Below are 9938 nucleotides of genomic sequence, written 5' to 3'. Positions count from 1 at the left end.
TAAAATCATTCCGGATCATTGAAAATTTTCCATATGGAAAATATTTGATAGAGGTAATAGTGTTTCCTTCGTAAGATTTTTTTCTTGAGACAAGATCGGTGCTCTTAATCCTGTACCTTTCGTAAAATCCTTTTGAAATCGTGCGGTAAGTGATCCCACGATTCAGACGTCTCATGCGGCAGATCCATATAACTCTCATGTACCTCTGTGAGTTGGCCTAGCAGGTACCTATGTCCTAAACCAATGAAACATACTCAGTTCCTTTAGCTTTCTTTCAGACTTTCTATTTGACAATACGTGTGGTGGAAAATATATCCTGGTGACCTTCAGAAAGACTTTTCAGCTTCTCAGTTACTCTCTTTCTCTCTTTCTCCCTCTCCCTCCCTCTCTCTCTCTCTCTCTCTCTCTCTTTGTCTCTTTCTGTATAGATATCTATGTACCTATCTATTCGTCACCAGTAGTGCCTTGTCCGTTCGTGCCTCAAGATTTAACAACAACAATCTCTATAACCACGATATTTCTTCTTCCATTTGTTAGATGCAATATAATGTCAGTTACCTTTATCAATGTATTGTACGTGTCGAGTTGTTGTATACAAATCGTTCTACTGGTTGACCGCAGAATGAAATTCCTGACGGGTGATGGAATGAAAAATGCAATATTTTTTCAAAAACCCTCCTATCATATACGCACATATACATACAAACACACAGACACACGCATTAACATACACGCACGTGCACGCACGTATACGCACACATACATGCGTATATACGAATACGAGAAGAAACGAATAGCCTTGTCATGATGAACGTATGTATACTACTCAGGTTAAAAAAAAAAAAAAAAAAAAAGAACAAAAAAAGAGAAAAAAAAGAGAATAAATATTTTCGATCGATAACGTCAAACGGATTCGAATTTCAGCGTTTCGGTAATACTAGTCTACTCTCGTACGCGTTTTTTATTGATTTTTTTTTATTTTTATCTTTTTTTTTTTTTATTTATTTTTCTACACCCTTTAGTTAAGTAAATTAGTTTAGAAAATGCTCTCTATTGGGGTGTGTATTTTTTCTCTCTCTCTCTCTCTCTCTCTCTCTCTCTCTCTCTTTCTTTCTTTCTTTCTCTCTTTCTTTTTTTTTTTTTCGTTTTTGCCTTGTTTGCGCGAAGCAACGTGCGAGAAAACATCCGATAACTGAGTTACGTTTATTACTAGGAAATAGTACGTAATCTACTTTGTATCGATCGATTCTGATGTACAAAGTAAAGTTACTTCGTACGTTTCGATGTTCCTCCTATCGACTTTTCCGTACGATTCGATAGGATATAGTTAGTAGTAAGAAAACCGAGTTAACCACAAAAAAACGTGTAAAATTATTTGATAAACAGATATATGTATGTGTTTTGTGTTTGTGTGTGTATGTGTGCGTGTTATATATATATATATATATATAGAACGACATGTTTCTTTAAACGAACATTTTTTATTTTGTTTTAATTTAACAATTAAATATCTGCAAAGTCTATAAAAAGAATGATTCGAGTCAATGATACACTTCGTGCAACGAAAAGTAGGCCGACGTTTAGCTAGGCGGTACTTTCTAAGAATTTCGTCGGGCTTCCAGCGTGTACTATTTTATGTGATCGATACTTGGAATATGTTATCTGCGTGACGTGCCTCGCAATCTTCTTTTTATGAAGGGAACGTTTTTTTCATTGAGAAATTATACATACATATATATATATATATATATATATATATATATATATATTACGTGTTAAATCGAAATTAGATAATAATTACATCGGTATAATTTAGCTCTTAATTTGAATAAAATTATATATATATATATAATTCTATAATTATTGTTATATATCCGTTATTTTTATTGAATTAATATTATATTCTATTAATATAAATCATAACCATATTGTAAATTAAAAATTATTATATATATATATATATATTATTTTATTAAAAAAATTATTTTAACTCGTTTTATAAATTTCCATTTAAATAATAATATAAATATTATACAATAATACGAACATTGATAAATAATGAAATATTTTTGTTAAAAGATATATATATATATATACATTAAAATATATATAAATTAAATGTTCATTTATCGTACAATATTATAATGTTTGGGTAATATGAAGGTCAACAATTTTCTATACACACACACACACATACATTTATTATTTACTGATTCCTAACAGTATGACTCATTGGGGAGACTCGTGACGACGCAATTGTTTGGTACTTAACGTCGACCTTCTTTTGTTTACATTAGAGTGATAACGAGACGAACGTGCTTCGACAAGTTTTCCCTTCGACAGTATTCAATGTGACTTCGAAAAGGTAACATCTCTACGTGCCATCGTCCTCCAGTCTTAAATCATCGTTAGTATCGTTAATATTAAATTATTATAATATATTTTTTAACGACTTATAATCTCAATGATATCGTGTCACGTAGCAATTATCCAATCGTAATAATTAACGTTCACTAATTATACTTTTTCGATTACTTTTTTTTTTTTTTTTTCGTCATTTTAATTTCATTCTCATTTAGAAATCGTAGAAGAAAATTACAAGAGAATTAAAAAAGCAAAAAGGAAAAAGAAAAAGTAAAACATCCGAATAAAAGATCCATTATATTTCTCGATTTTTATATTTATTAATATAACTTAGATGACTTTTAAATTATTTCATGTATTTAATATTATACTTTATAATAGTACATCGAAATTATGAATATTGTAAATATGGATATATCGAATGTGGAGCATCGTATAACTAATATATATATATATATTTAATATTTATTTATTTTAGTATATATCTAGTATGTTATAATATCTGTGAATCTATTTTAATGTAGACTCGTTTCGATTGTTTGATAATTATTATTTATTTATTTAATATATATATATATATATATATATATATATTTATATAAAATATATTCTCGTATTTAAATCTACACGTTTTGAAGTAGCGGAGATTTTACGATCAGATTTTGGTTCCTTCCTTCCTTCCTTCCTTCCTTCCTTCCTTCCTTCCTTCCTGTCCCTTCAGGTTTCACCTATCTCATGGCCATTCGTTCATTCCTGACGTTACAGTTTATGGTATCGTCTTTACGATGCTTCCACCTGGGTTACATATCCAAGGCACCTTCCAACTTCCATCGGGTATTAAATCAATGTCTCTGATATTATACAGGTACAAGATATTCTACGAAAGGAACGTCACCTCATGGCCATTCGTATTACGTAGTTAAGACGACGTAGAAATGTTTCTATGGATGGACCAAAAGTTTTTCATTCTTCAAATGATTTTTTACAATTTGAGATAAGATAAGAAAACAAATTAATAGAAACATGACAGAGAGAAAAAACAACGACGATTACGACAATGACAACAACAACGACAACCAACGACGACGACGAATTCGTTTCAAAAAAAAAAAAAAAGAAAAAAAAAAAAAAAGAAAAACATCTTTTATTCCTATCTTATATGTCATTACGTTTTGTTTATTTGTATTTTAATATATCGTATTGTAGAATTAGATTGAATTGTATCGATTTTTTGGAATCATTTACACGTTTTAACGTTTATCCTTAAACTCGTTAATATGTTGTAACCATTTTTATCTCTGTTTACAATTGAAATATTCTTTTTTGCGATATATCAATAAACAAAACGACGAGAAGTTTAGTAACGATAGGACATAGTTACGCAAGTGCTCACGTTGTTTCTCTATATTCACATGAATATATTTTCCAAAATATATAGATACTATGCCGGATAATACGCATTGAAAATCAGTCATATAAACATACATGTATATATCTACGCACACATACACACACACACACACACACACACACACACACACATATATATATATATATATATACTATACTATCTAACTAGATATAGTTCCATTTGCGAACAACTGGGTAAACTACTAAACAACTCTCTGTATTAGGACTGAATTACCGATTAAATTCACTTTCCTCTTCGAGTTAGATGAACCAAATTGAATTCGTTTATTTCAATCGCAATTGTATTCTCGATCGAACTTACATCGAAAATGTTGAATATTTGAACAGAACATTGGGAAGATTCGCGTTATTCGGCTTTTGAATTTTACATATGTATTTGTACGATCTATGCATATATATATATATATATATATATATATATATATATATATATATAACGTTCCACATGATATTACGTTTCTTTTGTTTGCAGGACAAACGAGCTTGTAGTTTGTAGCTTGGTAACATAGCTTCGACCAATCGCACACAGCATACACACACATATATATATATATATATATATATATATATATATATAAAATATATATATGGGATACAAATAGCAAAAGAGAGAAAGAACAGATAGTACATATATCAAAAACGTTTGAATTCTGGTGATTCTCTCTAACCGAGAAGTAAACCCTTTCGTTCATGGTTGAAATAGAGAGAGAGAGAGAGAGAGAAAGAGAGAGAGAGTTGATACCAGTAAAGGCATTCCATGGTCAGAAACTTACAATCACTGTGTTAAATGCCACATTCTTAAGAGCAAATACGATATTACGTTGCGTTCGTTACATCCAACACATATTCTCTATCCCTTTATATATATATATATATATATATATATATATATATATATATGTACCTTTAACCAGCCTTATTCCCTTTATTTCTTTTCGTTCAATTTCACTAAAGTATATGTATTCCATCCTTCCGGTTACTGAAAAGCCTCATGAAAAATTTTTCTCTCTCTTTCTTTCTCTCTCTTTTTCTCTCACTCGACTTTTCTTTCCTTTTTTTCTCTCACTTCATCTACCTTTCGTTTTACGTCTTTCAAGTAAGTACTTTTGCCTCTTTTTAAAGTCGCCTGGCCATGTTCACTTCGTTCACTTAAAACTCTACCATCAAATCTTTTCCCCTAACTCCCGTCCCTCCTTTCCCCTATACCTCACCCCTCAGTGCTCCCTCTCCTCTCCACCTTCACTCCTTCAAGGAAATGACTGCTCTTAGGTGAGCTTGGATTTTTAAATCGTTCTCCTTCTTGTTGTTGTTTCTTCGAATTTCTTCTTCATTTAATTTTATTCTTTCGTTTCTTTTTCTCTTTTCATTTGTCTCTTTTTGTCCTTTCTTTTTCTGATTTTTTTTTCTTTTTTTACTCCCCTAAATGAGCCCCTTGGGGTGGTCACGCGTGCAATTTAGCAATTTACTTTTTATGACACACAAAATCTACTATTAGGGATCGAAAGAAAAGTATTCTTCGAAAGCAATTCTTCTTTTCTCTTTCGAATCATTCTTTTTGTCACATTGTAAAATCTATTACAAGCTCACTTTCATAGGCGGTTAAAAGTTCAATTTATAAAATTAACTCTCTCTCTCTCTCTCTCTCTCTCGCTGTTCGTCGAAAAGTAAAGTAAAGAAAAAAAAAAAAAAAAAAGAGAACAAGTAAATGGTTTTAAATTAATTATCTGATAACTTTTGATTCGCCCTTTACATAGATACATTAATAGATGATAGGTATATAATTATTTATTCCCTAGTATATATATATATATATGTGTGTGTGTGTGTATACATATACATATATACGTATATACATATATATCTTGTTCGGGAACAAATTATCTAATCGTGTAGTTATTCTAGTTTTATTTTTGTTTGGAGTTGGTAAAAAGAAGAAAGGTTACAATCGTGTTCTCTCATGCGCTTGCCACGGAGGACTATTTTCTCTCCTTACCCCGTCTCCCCTCTCGTATAAGCTTTCGACGATCGATCGATCGCGTACCAGGAAGCAAAAGGCACTTTACGCTGACTACGACGCGACAAATTATTCAACGCTCGGCGATGTCTCCACGCTAACGACGAATGCAGCTTGCTGATACTCGTGTGATTTCAACGGATAGAAAGATAAAGATAGATAGATAGATGGATGGAGAGAGACAGACAGACAGACAGAGAGAGAGAGAGAGAGAGAGAGAGAGAGAGAGAGAGAGAGACAAACACAATTGAATGAATCTTCAATGAGAATTTCTCGTTTGGTTGATTGTTTGCTGATTCTGTGAGAGCCAAAGTCTTTTTAGAATGAGATTTTCTTATAATCGATATAATTGAATTACTTGATTCTTTAATATGATCCAATAGAAAAGAATTCATTTTTTTTTTTTTTTTTTTAGGTTTCAATACTTCAATGTAAATTAAAATTTTTCTTATGTTATCGTAAGTTTCTTTTTTTTACTTTATCCTTTTTTCTTTTTTTTTTTCTTTTTTTTTTTTTTTTTTATCTATATAAAACAACTCTCAGGTTATTTTTCGTTTCGTATGATTGTTGTTTGCCAAGAGGAAGTTTAAGAACTTTTCGCAGGATCTTTTAACAAGAAAATTTTCCTATCATTCTAGAATCGAGTTATATTCCAAGTTTCGAATGATCCATAGAAGGAAACCTTGATTTAGTTAGAAGAAATTGTTCGTTCACTGGTGATACTAAAAGTTATATTGCCTAATTCTGTTATCGAGAATCGAATTATTTGACTTTGAAGTGATCGATGATAATGATAAAAAAAAAAAAAAAAAAAGAAAAAAGAAAAAAAGAAGAAAAAAAAAGAAGGGCAAAAATATATTCGACCGAATTATTTTCATTACGATTAGTTTCATTCGATGTACACAAAATTATGATTAAAAAAAAAAAAAAAAAAAAAATAAGGATGAGATAAGGGGGAAAAAAGAAAATAATTTACTTGACGCACGAATAAAAAATAAAATGCTTATCGTATTAGTATAAGCCGCAAATTGAAGTTATTAATAGTTACATATATATATACCAATAAAATTATATAAATTACATAAATATATACAATTAATAATTACACAAATATATACAAATTGCATAAATACATTTATATAAATTATATAAATTACAATAAAATTAGATATGTATGCCAATAAAAAAAATAAAAAAAAAAATATGTATATATATATATATATATATATATACAGGTACATATTTATTATGCAGCGAGCGTTCAACGTTTGGCGACTATAGTAGTTTTAAGTAAAGAAAAGGGTTGAAATCGTTTGAGTCCTATAAGTTCACACGAGTGGATTCTCCTCTATGCTTTCAGACGACGCGACGGATTGGTAGAAAAGTAGTAAGATCCCTAGGATTTCTTCTCAGTCAATTCTCCTTTAGGTCTCCTCTATTTCACTAGTTTTCTTTCTCTCTCTCTCTCTCTCTCTCTCTCATGGTCTTACCCCGTGGGAATTGGGGATTTGCGGTTTACCCCGAGCGTCCTAAGTACCAGACGCAAAAAACAAATGAACGAGCCGCCGTGAGGAGAGTCTGAGTGGGACACGAAACTTGGATCTAGTTGGGTATCACTTCTTCTGTCTCCCTTTTTCTCTCATATTCTTTTATCAATCCTTTCCCTTCCTTCCTATCTATCTATCTTTCTCTCACTCTTTCTTTCTCTCTCTCTCTCTCTCTCTTTTTCTTATACGGCAATCCACTCTTTTTAACCGTATCTACTCACTAGTATTTCTCTCTCTCTCTCTCTCTCTTTCTATTTTCTTTTTTCTATTTTTCTCTCTTCATCTCTCTCTCTCTCTTTCTCTCTCTCTCTATGTTTTTTCTATTTCTCTCTCTCTCTCTCTTTTTTTTCACCCGTCCGAACTTCCAACTCGCGTGTTGCCGGCAGTGGCCGATAAATTTTCGCCGAATGAAAAGAAAACAGCGGCTGCACGTTAAAGATACCTTACCCTTTTCTCCCTCCCTCCCTCCCTCCCTCCCTCCCATTTTCCTTCTCTCACTCACTCACTCATTCACTCACTTCCTCCCTTCCTTCCTTCCTCTTCCTCCATCTTTTTCCACATTTTTTTTTGTTCACCCATCAACACTCTCACCGAATCCTCTTGATTCGAGTTAAGTAGATGATATCGTTGAAATATCCCCATCCGTTCATTTAAATTGAATGTCCCTTTCTTCTTCTTTCTTTTCTCTTTTTTTGTTTTTTATTTATTTATTTATTTATTTATTTATTTATTTCTTATTTACTTTTATTTTTCTTTTAATCGAATAAAATTACGTCCACGCATATTACTCGACATTAATATTCATTTACACATTCAAATACATATATATATATATATACATATGCATTTAATAAAACCAGGAGTTGCTGTAATAGATAGAATTTGTATTTGCTAATTTGTTTAGATAGTGCGTTTCGCTTTAGAAGGAAAAGAAACGAAAAAAGAAAAAAAAAAAAAAAATAAAAAGAAAAAGAAAAAGAAAGAAGAGAATCGAATGAAACGAGAAATAATAAATAAATAAATAGAAAATGGATATTACTGCGTACACATTTATGCGTATTCAGGTATCAATGCGTATGAGATAGGTGAATGTTGGTGGTTGTGTGGGAGGAAGGAGAGAAGGGTTACGAGGATGGATTGTGGGAATAGGCGTGGGAGAGAGAGAGAGAGAGAGAGAGAGAGAGAGAGAAAAGAGAGGAAAAAGCAAGAGAAGAAGAGATGGCTCACAGTTTTCTCGAAGTACGTCGTAAAACAGAGGCGATCGTAAAATCGACCAACTGAAACGACGTTCTACGTTGAACAGAGCTTGCTGCTATCCGTTTGCGTCTCTCGTGAATAGAGAGAGAGAGAGAAAGAGCGAGAAAGAGAGAGAGAGAGAGAGAGAGAGAGAGAGAGAAGGAGTCACAGAAGTATCACGAATAAATAGAATGTCCTTTCGCTTCTGGAAAATGACTTACGACTGAATTCGCAAAATTGAAGTAACAGTCTTAAACAGATTGAAGGGTCCGTTTTTGAGGATTATTCCTTTAGGCGATAGCTTCATAATTTTGTGGTTCCGTTTGATGCTAGAACGAAATCATAAAATGTTAACTCAAGATAGGATAACTTTATGTATATATTTATAGAGAGAGAGAGAGAGAGAGAGAGAGAGAGAGAGAGAGAGAGAGAGAGAACATTTAACGTGGTTAACTTATCGGATTATAATTTAATGGGGTTTCGCCTCCGAAGAAGAAACTTTAGTCCCGAGAAAAGATTTGTTTACGTCACCATCGAAGATATCCAAGATAATTTAAGATAAATAGGTATATAGAAAGTAAACGAAGAAGAAAGGAAGGGATGAATGAATGGTAGAAAAGAAATAAATAGAAATAGGTTGGTATAGGGGATGAAGATTCTCATTAGTCAATATGAATATATAGTTCGACTCGTTGGCACTGGAACGTCCAGCATGACAATTACTTGATTACACACACGTTACGTTGAAAGAGATTGAGAGTGGGCAAAAGAGAAAGAGAGATATAGAGAGTTAGAGAGATAGAAAGAGAGTGAGAGATAGTATATGTGAGAGAGTGAGAGTGAAAGAGAGAGAGAGAGAGAGACAGAGAGAGAGAACTTGTTCCGTACGTTCCCGTTCCACTCGTGTGATCTACATGAACGTTAACGAATCCTGGCACGTACGAAACGAGCAGGTTTTAAGCTCACATGAGTTTTCCTACGAAGCGAGATGCTAACCGCGCTAATGTAATTATGTAATTTAAATTTGAATCAACGCGTGTGTCGGAGGGGGTTGAGCATGAAAGAGTAAGAGGAAGAGCAAGAGAGAGAGAGAGAGAGAGAGAGAGAGAGAAAGAGAAAGAAGAAGAGGAAGAGAGAGAAAGAGAGAGAGAATGGTATATGAGCGAAAGAGAAAAGGGATGGTATGGTCCGGACGTAGAAATGGAGGAAACGAAACGTCGGCGAGAGAACGGCTGAGTTTGACGATGCCTGCCGTTTCTACTGGTGGTTGTTGCTCGTAGCTGTGAAACGAACAGATCCCCTGGTACAGTTCCGGCTTACACATTTGACAGCTGGGGAAATTATAT

The 9938-nt window shown here is 32.7% G+C and overlaps 2 long non-coding RNA genes across 2 annotated transcripts in view; both read left to right on the top strand.

Annotated features, from left to right (window-relative positions):
• Nucleotides 1–473: 473 nt before the first annotated feature.
• Nucleotides 474–3927, top strand: LOC124956330. The gene is made up of 3 exons (XR_007103211.1): nucleotides 474–813; nucleotides 2298–2407; nucleotides 2580–3927. It is a non-coding gene; the product is annotated as an uncharacterized LOC124956330 (long non-coding RNA).
• Nucleotides 3928–4687: 760 nt separating this feature from the next.
• LOC124956328 overlaps nucleotides 4688–9938 on the top strand; it is a 7018-nt gene continuing 1767 nt past the window's right edge. Inside the window, exons 1-3 of the long non-coding RNA XR_007103209.1 lie at nucleotides 4688–6109; nucleotides 6225–6267; nucleotides 6448–9938. The exon at nucleotides 6448–9938 is cut by the window's right edge and continues 1767 nt beyond it. This is a non-coding gene — a long non-coding RNA (uncharacterized LOC124956328). The remainder of the gene's footprint in view (nucleotides 6110–6224; nucleotides 6268–6447) is intronic.

Source organism: Vespa velutina, chromosome 21 (assembly GCF_912470025.1).
Source record: "Vespa velutina chromosome 21, iVesVel2.1, whole genome shotgun sequence".
NCBI classification, from domain to species: Eukaryota; Metazoa; Arthropoda; class Insecta; order Hymenoptera; family Vespidae; genus Vespa; species Vespa velutina.
Note: the sequence above shows the minus strand (reverse complement) of the source record. Positions and strands in the feature narration are given on the sequence as shown.